The sequence below is a fragment of the Gossypium arboreum genome, chromosome 3 (assembly GCF_025698485.1).
Source record: "Gossypium arboreum isolate Shixiya-1 chromosome 3, ASM2569848v2, whole genome shotgun sequence".
In the NCBI taxonomy this organism is placed as follows: Eukaryota; Viridiplantae; Streptophyta; class Magnoliopsida; order Malvales; family Malvaceae; genus Gossypium; species Gossypium arboreum.
In genome coordinates, this window is record NC_069072.1 from 92471370 (window position 1) to 92481431 (window position 10062).

Here is a 10062-nt window from a genome sequence, read left to right on the forward strand (position 1 = left end):
CTAGCCTTATTTTGAGTTAGGGTTCATGTTTAAAAATTGACCCATGTGTGACATGCATGTATTTTGATGTTTAATGGAGGAATATGAAAGTTTGATGTGTGATAAACATCTTTTTCTAAGTGATTTTTTATGAAAACACTTACAAGAACCCTTTTGCAAAAGTTGTAAAATGTGTAGTAAAAATCTGATTTTGATGAAAAATATGGGCTGATATGAGTATGTGTGTGGGTCGGCTAGGCTTGAGTAATAAAGAAAATGAGTACATTTCATTTTTACAGGCCTAAGCACTAATTTGTAAATATGTGAAAGTTTAGGGGTAAAAAGGTAATTTTGTCAAAGTATGAGTTATGGACTGAATTGAATAATGTGTGTACTAAATAAGCTAAATTTGGAATTATAAAGCAAGAAAAATGAGGAACGGACCTTGATCGGTGGAAAAACAAGGTGTACGAAGATTAGATCCGTTTTTACTATTTTTATACTGAGGTAAGTTCATGTGTAAATAATGCAATATTGTATCATGTTTTAATACTTTATTAATGTATGAATTTCTATGTTTAATTGTTATAATGAGCGTATGAACGATATTATGGTCAATGAGAATGACATTGTGAACAATATTATGGTCAATGAGAATGACATTGTGAACGAGTTAGACGAAGATGTGACATCGAGAAAATCCCATTTGAACCTTTGGAATAGATTAGGATACGAGTTACATGTCACTAGGAACTATGTGATTTTGAGCTCATGATATTATGTGATATATGTAATGTTATCCGGGTGCTGGTCTTGTACGTCTACCAGTGGCTGGATAGCCCGGCATGTGTTGCAGGTACCTGTCAGCTTGTGTAAGCAGCCCATGTAGTTACGTCCTGACTGCCAGCTTGTGTGAGTAGGCCCGTGATTAACTCGGGAGCAAGCAATGTGTGATATGTGATATGAGGTAGCATATGGCTACATATGAAGCACTATGTGCAAGTTTTCCATGTATGCGATAGTATTCCAAGTGTTCAACGTGTAAATCAGTGGGTTATTCGACAAATAATTCAATGATGAGGAATTATGAGAATGCGTTACGAGTTGGTACAAGTATGTACGAAAAACACATATGAATGAGCTCGGTATGTGATGAACTTTTGGTAAGATTGAAAATGAATAAGTTATGCCTATGAAACTATAATGACATATATATAATTTATGTTACGTTAATTGTATAATATTCACAATTATACTGCTATTTATTTGCATGTGAACTTACTAAGCTTTATGCTTACTCCCTCTCTTTTCCATTTCTTATACTATCGCCAAGCTAGCTCAGGGATCGAAAGATGTCGGAGACTCAATCACACTATCAATTGGACATTTAGGTATAGTTAGTCTTAACATTTTGAGTATGGCATGTATAAGGACTTGGTCTTTTTGTTATATGTCATCTTGGTTTAGCCAAATGTGTTGGCTTATGATAATATTTGATTCATTTTGTATAAGGTCATGAGATATGACTTATAATGATTATTGGGTTGTTAGCTTATTTATTCAAGCATGCATGTGCCATGCAATTGTGATGTGGTTAGTGGTTGTGTGTATGTGATGAGATGTGTTGTGGCTATTAATGCTTGAAGATTTAATTGGGAATTGTTTAATATGATGATAACCATGACTTAAGTGAGAATTGGTAAGATGGGCTTGATAAAGTATGGTGTATTGTGCATGTATAAGCTAACATGATAATGCCATAATCATGTTTTGTTTGTGTATGTTTAAGTGCTCAATTATGCCATGTTAAGTGCCCTTGAAGGCATATATGTGTTTGTGCAAATAAGGGTGGCAATTGGCTTGGAAAATAGCCTCAAAGTTGTCCACATAGGTAGACACACGGGCATATGTCTAGGCCATGTGTGACACACGGTCTGCTCCATGGGCATGGATTTAACCGTGTGTCCCCTGCACCCTAATTAGGTAAAACAGAATGTCCAGTAGTAAACACACGGGCAAAGACACAGCTGCGTGTCTCAGCCGTGTGAAGGACACGGCCTCAGCACATGGGCGTGTGTGTTGGCTGTGTAAAGTCTGCACTTGATTTTGGAATTTAATTCACCACAAGGCCTAAGCACACGGGCGTGTGACTTGGCCGTGTGACCCTATTTTGTTGATGACGTCATAAAAAGAGAGTTACACGGGATGAGGACACGGGCGTGTCCCAAGTCACACGGGTGTGTCCCAAGTCACACGGGCCTACCCACACAGGCATGTAACCCTACAAAATAAGAAAATTTTCTAAGTGTTGTATTAGTTTCGAAAGTTCTCGGTTTAGTCCCGAGCCACACCCAATGTATGTTTTGGACCTCATAGGCCCATATAAGGGACGATATGTATGTTAATGAATGGTTTTAATTTGGGTGAAATTTTATGGCCCAATTTTGTATGAATATTTATGTTTGAATCCGACAACGCCTCAGACCCTGTCCTAGTGTTGGATACGAGTAAAAGGTGTTACAATGATCAAAAGGAAAATGATATTACTGCGAAGATGGGTGATAATCAAAATAATCAGCAGCTTCTTGCACCTCCTACTCCTCGTACTATGTATGATTATGCTAAGCCTACTTTGATTGGAGCTGAATTGAGTTTTATGAGAACCATCATTGCTATAAACAATTTTGAGCTACAGCCGAACACAATTTAGATGGTACAACAGTATGTTCAGTTTGATGGTTTGCAAGGTGAAGATTTGGATACTCATTTGGCTAACTTTTTAGAGATTTGTAACACTTTCAAGATCAATGGTGCTACTGATGATGCCATACACTTACGGTTGTTCCCATTCTCCTTGAGGATCAAGGTAAAATAGTGGTTAAATTTATTGCCACGAGGTTCTATCATGACTTAGGCTCAAATGACTGAAAATTTTTTGTTGAAGTACTTTCCCCTGACTAAAATAGCTAAGTTGAGGAACGACATCTCTTCTTTTGCTCAAATTCATTTTGAGACATCATATGATGCATGGGACAAATTTAAGGATCTGTTAAGAAGTGTCCTCATCATGAGTTACCTTTGTAGTTGCAAGTTCAAACCTTTTACAACAATTTCAATCCCTCGTCTAGGCAACTAATTGATGCAGGAGCTGGTGGAACACTAAATAATAAAACACCCGAGACAGCTCAAGGTAAGTAATAGAATTCAGATACTCAACCTGATAATGCCCAGAACTAATTCTATAGTATAGAAGCAAAGGAGAGATTTGAATCCATCTTCAAGGATCAACTGATGCTATCAGACAAAAGGCTTAGTTTAACGAATATTTATTGTACTACAGTGCTACCACTTATTCGGGAAACAGTGTATGAGTTGAAATGGAATTTATTTTGTGATGTTAGACCACTTTCAAAGGCTAAATTACTCCAGGAATTCCATTCAAACTTGACCTCATTCACTTTAACGAAGATTTATGTTTGAGAAAAAAAGGTATCTCTCACACCAAAAGTTATTAACGATATGTTTGAACTACACAATATCGACAACGATGATTATTCTACTATGTTGAAAAACGTTGATTGGGAGATGCTTAGAGAAGTCTTGTGGGAAGTTACAGTTCCTAGAACTAATTGGATAATCTCAAATTTTGGTACTCATACTTTTCAAAGGGAGTTTTTGAGCCCAACAGTAAAGGTATGGTGTAACACCCCAAACTCAGCCTGGAAGTTTGGCTCGAATCTGGCATGTCACATTGAAGTGTTTTTCGAAAACCATGTTTCCATTAAAAACCCTTCTTAATAATTAAAAACTTATACCCTTTTTAAACCTTGTTAGAAAACCTCAGCTGAATAACATTCTTAACAACTTTGTAAAAATTTCGGTAGTTGCGGAAGCTTAATTTAAAAACAATTACGGATACGTGATGTTTTGAACAACAGTAGTTGGTTTGGAAAACCGTGTTCTAATACTAGCAATTATAAGAACAATAAATAAAATTCCAAATTTCAAATCCAGAAAATTACAACGGCTTTACTACAACCCACATAAAAACATTTAAAAGTAATAATCAAAACTGTAACATAAACAATATGTATGGCTTCCTCCGAGCCCCTCGTAGCTCGATCCGTCTAAGGCTAGAAATTACCGAAGGTTAATAAACGGGTGAGTTTACGAAAACTCATGTGAAATCCCTACTATATAAAAGGAACAATCGGTCATATAAAAAATTAAAAGTTGGCCTGACCCTACTTACAGCCAAGATCAATTAAGCCTTAGCCCATTATAACGAGCATGCATGCAGATGGGCCTTAGCTATTACGAATAAGAAACATTATCGAACTAGAATCAAAATGAGAATTAGAATCGTAATCAAAATCGGTGTGACGTAATCAAAATCGTAATCGAATCGAATTAGGTAATGTAATCGAATCGATGTCGAATGTAATCGTAATCGAGCTAGAATCAGAATTAGGTAACAAAATCGTAATCGATGTCGATAATGTAATCGAATCGATGATCGCAATGTAATCGAATCGAATGTGAATGTAAACCCAACCCAATCCATCCGTATACACCTCTGTACCAACCTTACACCATGTGGGGAGACAACTCGAGCCACCCATCCGCTACACACCACAGAATTTGCAGCGGGGCTGCCAGATATTGTGACGAAGTCACCAAAACAAATATATGTGGCAAGGCCACCAGATTGCAGCGAGGCTGCCAGAACGCTTCCTCCATCAATATAACCCATATCCCATGCAACAGATATACATGTCATGGCATACAACATACAGAATCAGAATATCATGTCCATATTTGAATCAAACAATCACAGTCAAGTCATTCATATCACCAATATATATTCTCAATCAAACCACAACCACGCAATTAAGTCACCACTTGCCCACAAGGGCAAAAGCAATATTTAACACCCTAGGGGTAAAATGGTAATTTTACCCCACAAGGGTATCTCGGTAATTCTACCTTACAGGAATATTTCAGTAATTCTACCCTACAGGGGTATTTCGGTAATTCTACCTACAAGGGTATTTCGGTAATTCTACCCTACAAGGGTATTTTAGTAATTCTACCCTACAGGGGTATTTCAGTATTTCTACCCTACAGGGGTATTTCGGTATTTCTACCCTACAAGGGTATTTTGGCATTTCTACCCTACAAGGGTATTTCGATAATTTTGTAAATCGAGGGTAAAACGGTAATTCTATAAATCAATGGTACTTTGGTAATTTTACAAGTCAAGGGTACTTCAATAATTTTACAGGTCGAGGGTATTTCAGTAATTTCACAAATCAAGGGTATTTTGGTAATTTTACAAACTAGGGGTATTTTGATGATTTTACAAACTAGGGGTATTTTGGTAATTTTACAAACTAGGGGTATTTTGGTAATTTTACAAACCAGGGGTATTTTGGTAATTTTATAAACCAAGGGTATTTTGGTAATTTTATAAACTAGGGGTATTTTGGTAATTTTGTAAACCAAGGGTATTTTGGTAATTTTACAAACCAGGGGTATTTTGGTGATTTTATAAACCAAGGGTATTTTAGTAATTTTACAAACCAGGGGTATTTTGGTAATTTGGTAAACTAAAGTATTCTAAACAGCGATAACAATACGAATGGGCCTAAAGCCCTTTTTCGCCTAAATGGGCCCACAGTGCTCAGTATGGCCCTTTTAGCCAAATCTAGCCACGATATGAGATTCACCTAGCCTAGTCCAATATTTACTACACAATCAAACAACTTATCCAATTGGGCTCAGAGGCCCATTGGGCCCATATAGCCCCTTTCTACCATCGCGGCCAAGTAGCCATCCTACTGCCTAGAGTAGTGAGAAATACACACTTGATAGGAGACTGGAGTTAATCCGCGCTCCGAGCACTCTTAGCCGATGCCCAACCCAAACGAGCACGCCATAAAGCGAAAGGGATCAGCCAAGAAAGGTACCTTTACTCTCCTCATGGTTCTCTCTATTTAAAGCCAGCTTCGCATCCACTCTTATGTTAGCTTCTCGATGTGGGATCCCTCCATCATCAGAGTTTAAATTCAACACCAACTCTTGCCGCCACCTGTTAGCAAAATAAATGCTCTTTGATTGCCATGAGTTTGAACCACGGACCTCGTTGCCACCTCTATGACGCAACCTTCCCGCCTCTTATGTGGCGCTACTTTGCCACTAGACCACAAGGCTTTTGTGGCACAATTTCCCAACAATATTCTTAAGGCCTACATACTACACCTGTGGTTTGATTCACCTTAAACCAAAATTTTGCTAGAGTCCGATTTGAACCCGGACTTCTCCAACACTTCTCAAAGACACTTAACCACTAAAACAAGCCTTCATTAACAAAATTTACACCCACAACAAAATATTATAAGTCGCCTTCAACCGCTCCCATGCTCAAGGCCCAAAACTTCTAGGCCCAAATTCAGGGTGTTACAACTCTACCTCCCTTAAAGAAATTTCGTCCCTGAAATTTCCATCTAATAGGGTGGTCGTCTAACATCTACCCCACTACGCTATCATACAAGACTCTGATCCTACTATCACTATCACACTTCAACTAGAACTTGAAACATCTCATACATACAACACTTATTCACTGAAGCGGACACATATTTATCACACATATATACAATTTCTATATCCAAACATCATATGCACATAAAATAAATACCAAATTTAAATTCAGACCAATATCTAAAGAATCCACAGTATTTCAATTTTTAAACAGACAAAAGTATTCAGAAGACTTACGGATTCGGCACCGGAGACTCGGTGTGCCACACTTTTTTAGAGAAATACTTCAAACTGAGCACGTGGTTGAAAATAATTTTCTGAAATTCAACATTTGAAAACCCAATCCACAGCCGAGTTGTTGCAACCCAGGCTCTGATACCACTAAATGTAACACCCCAAACCCGGCCTGAAAGTTTGGCTCGAATCTGGCATGTCACATTGAAGTGTTTTTCGAAAACCATGTTTCCATTAAAAACCCTTCTTAATAATTAAAAACTTATACCCTTTTTAAACCTTGTTAGAAAACCTCAGTTGAATAACATTCTTAACAACTTTGTAAAAATTTTGGTAGTTGCGGAAGCTTAATTTAAAAACAATTATGGATACGTGATGTTTTGAACAACAGTAGTTGCTTTGGAAAACCTTGTTCTAATACTAGCAATTATAAGAACAATAATAAAATTCCAAATTTGAAATCCAGAAAATTACAACGGCTTTACTACAACCCACATAAAAACATTTAAAAGTAATAATCAAAACTATAACATAAACAATGTGTGTGGCTTCCTCCGAGCCCCTCGCAGCTCCGATCCGTCTAAGGCTGGAAATTACCTAAAAGGTTAATAAACGGGGTGAGTTTACGAAAACTCAGTGTGAAATCCCCTACTATATAAAAGGAATAGTCAGTCATATAGAAAAATTAAAAGTTGGCCCCAGCCCTATTTACAGTTTCAGTATCAATTAGGCCTTAGCCCATTATAACAGATAGTACCAGATGGGCCTTAGCCCATTACAGAATAAGAAACATTATTAGAACTAGAATCAAAATGAGAATCAGAATCAGGTAACAAAATCAAAATTAGAATCAGAATTAGAATTAGATAACAAAATCATAATCAAGATGTCGTAAGAGAATCGTAATCGTAATCGAGATTAGGTAATGTAATCGTAATCGTAATGTGAATGCAAACCCAACCCAATCCATCCGTATACACCCCCGTACCAACCTTACACCATGTGGGGAGACAACTCGAGCTACCCATCCGCTACACACCACAGAATTTGCAGCGAGGCTGCTAGATATTGTGACGAATCACCAGAACAGATATATGTGGCGAGGCCACCAGATTGCAGCGAGGCTGCTAGAACGCTTCCTCCATCAATATAACCCATATCCCATGCAACAGATATACATGTCATGGCATACAACATACAGAATCAGAATATCATGTCCATATTTGAATCAAACAATCACAGTCAAGTCATTCATACCACTAACATATATTCACAATCAAATCCGACAACCACACAGTCCAAGTCGGTCACTTGCCCACAAGGGCAAAACAGTCATTTAACACCCTAGGGGTAAAATGGTAATTTTACCCCATAAGGGTATCTTAGTAATTCTACCTTACAGGAGTATTTCAGTAATTCTACCCTACAGGGGTATTTCGGTATTTCTACCCTACAAGGGTATTTTGGTAATTCTACCCTATAAGGGTATTTCAGTAATTCTACCCTACAGGGGTATTTCAGTATTTCTACCCTACAGGGGTATTTCGGTATTTCTACCCTACAAGGGTATTTCGGCATTTCTACCCTACAAGGGTATTTCGGTAATTTTGTAAATCGAGGGTAAAACGGTAATTCTGTAAATCAATGGTACTTTGGTAATTTTAAAAGTCGAGGGTATTTTAATAATTTTACAAGTCGAGGGTATTTCAGTAATTTCACAAATCAGTGGTATTTTGGTAATTTTACAAACTAGGGGTATTTTGATAATTTTACAAACTAGGGGTATTTTGGTAATTTTACAAACTAGGGGTATTTAATAATTTTACAAACTAAGGGTATTTTGGTGATTTTGTAAACCAAGGGTACTTTGGTAATTTTACAAACTAGGGGTATTTTGGTGATTTTATAAACCAATGGTGTTTTAGTAATTTTACAAACCAAGGGTATTTTGGTAATTTTGTAAACCAATGGTATTTTGGTAATTTTACAAACTAGGGGTATTTTAGTGATTTTATAAACCAAGGGTATTTTAGTAATTTTACAAACCAGGGGTATTTTGGTGATTTTATAAACCAAGGGTATTTTAGTAATTTTACAAATCAGGGGTATTTTGGTAATTTTTGTGAACTAAAGTATTCTAAACAGGGATAACAATACGAATGGGCCTAAAGCCCTTTCTCCACCCAAATGGGCCCACACGCTCGTGTGGCCCTTTTAGCCGAAATCTAGCCACAGATATGAGATTCACTTAACCTAGTTTAATATTTACTACACAATCAAACAAATTATCCAATTGGGCCCGTAGGCCCATTGGGCCCACATGGCCCCTTTCGGCCCATCGCGGCCCAAAGTAGCCATCCTACAACTAGAGTAGTGAGAAATACACACCTGATAGGAGACTGGAGTTAATCCGCGCTCCGAGCACTCTTAGCCGATGCCCAACCCAAACGAGCACGCCATAAAGCGAAAGGGATCAGCCAAGAAAGGTGCCTTTACTCTTCTCATGGTTCTCTCTATTTAAAGCCAGCTTCGCATCCACTCTTATGTTAGCTTCCCGATGTGGGATCCCTCTATCATCAGAGTTTAAATTCAACACCAACTCTTGCCGCCACCTGTTAGCAAAATAAATGCTCTTCGATTGCCATGAGTTTCGAACCCTGGACCTCGTTGCCACCTCTATGACACAACCTTCCTACCTTTTATGTGGCGCTACTTTGCCACTAGACCACAAGGCTTTTTGTGGCACAATTTCCCCAACAATATTCTTAAGGCCTACCTACTACACCCAGGGTTTGATTCACCTTAAACTAAAATTTTTGCTAGAGTCCAGATTTGAACCCAGGACTTCTCCAACACTTCTCAGCACACTTAACCACTAAAACAAGCCTTCATTAACGAAATTTACACGCACAACAAAATATTATAAGCTGCCTTCAACCGCTCCCATGCTCAAGGCCCAAAACTTCTAGGCCCAAATTCAGGGTGTTACATATGGTACTATTTTATGCAATTTAGTCTTTTGCCCGTCTCACATAGTTCCACTATCATGATTGAAATGGTGCTTTTGTTATATGCTATTATGACAAAAAGGTCCATTAATGTGGGGAAAATTATCCTCAAAAAAATTTGAGAGTGTGCAACAAAGCGAGTTGGTTGCACTTATTTTCCATTATTAATCACTTTGTTATGCCTGCAATCTCACATCCCTCCAAAGATAGATGTTAAAGCGAGATACAACCAAGGATGTAACAGATGGAGATATTGCTAGAGAAGTGGGTGATGCTACTTGACAAAAGCAAACATAAA

The 10062-nt window shown here is 37.8% G+C and overlaps 1 long non-coding RNA gene and 1 other non-coding gene across 2 annotated transcripts; both read right to left on the reverse strand.

Annotated features, from left to right (window-relative positions):
- Nucleotides 1-2947: 2947 nt before the first annotated feature.
- LOC128291016 (small nucleolar RNA R71) lies at nt 2948-3053 on the reverse strand. The gene has a single exon (XR_008280795.1). It is a non-coding gene; the product is annotated as a small nucleolar RNA R71 (small nucleolar RNA).
- A 4097-nt stretch (nt 3054-7150) lies between these two features.
- LOC128290483 (uncharacterized) lies at nt 7151-9248 on the reverse strand. The gene is made up of 2 exons (XR_008280341.1): nt 9145-9248; nt 7151-7353 (listed from the first exon to the last, which is right to left on the reverse strand). It is a non-coding gene; the product is annotated as an uncharacterized LOC128290483 (long non-coding RNA).
- Between the last annotated feature and the right edge of the window lie 814 nt (nt 9249-10062).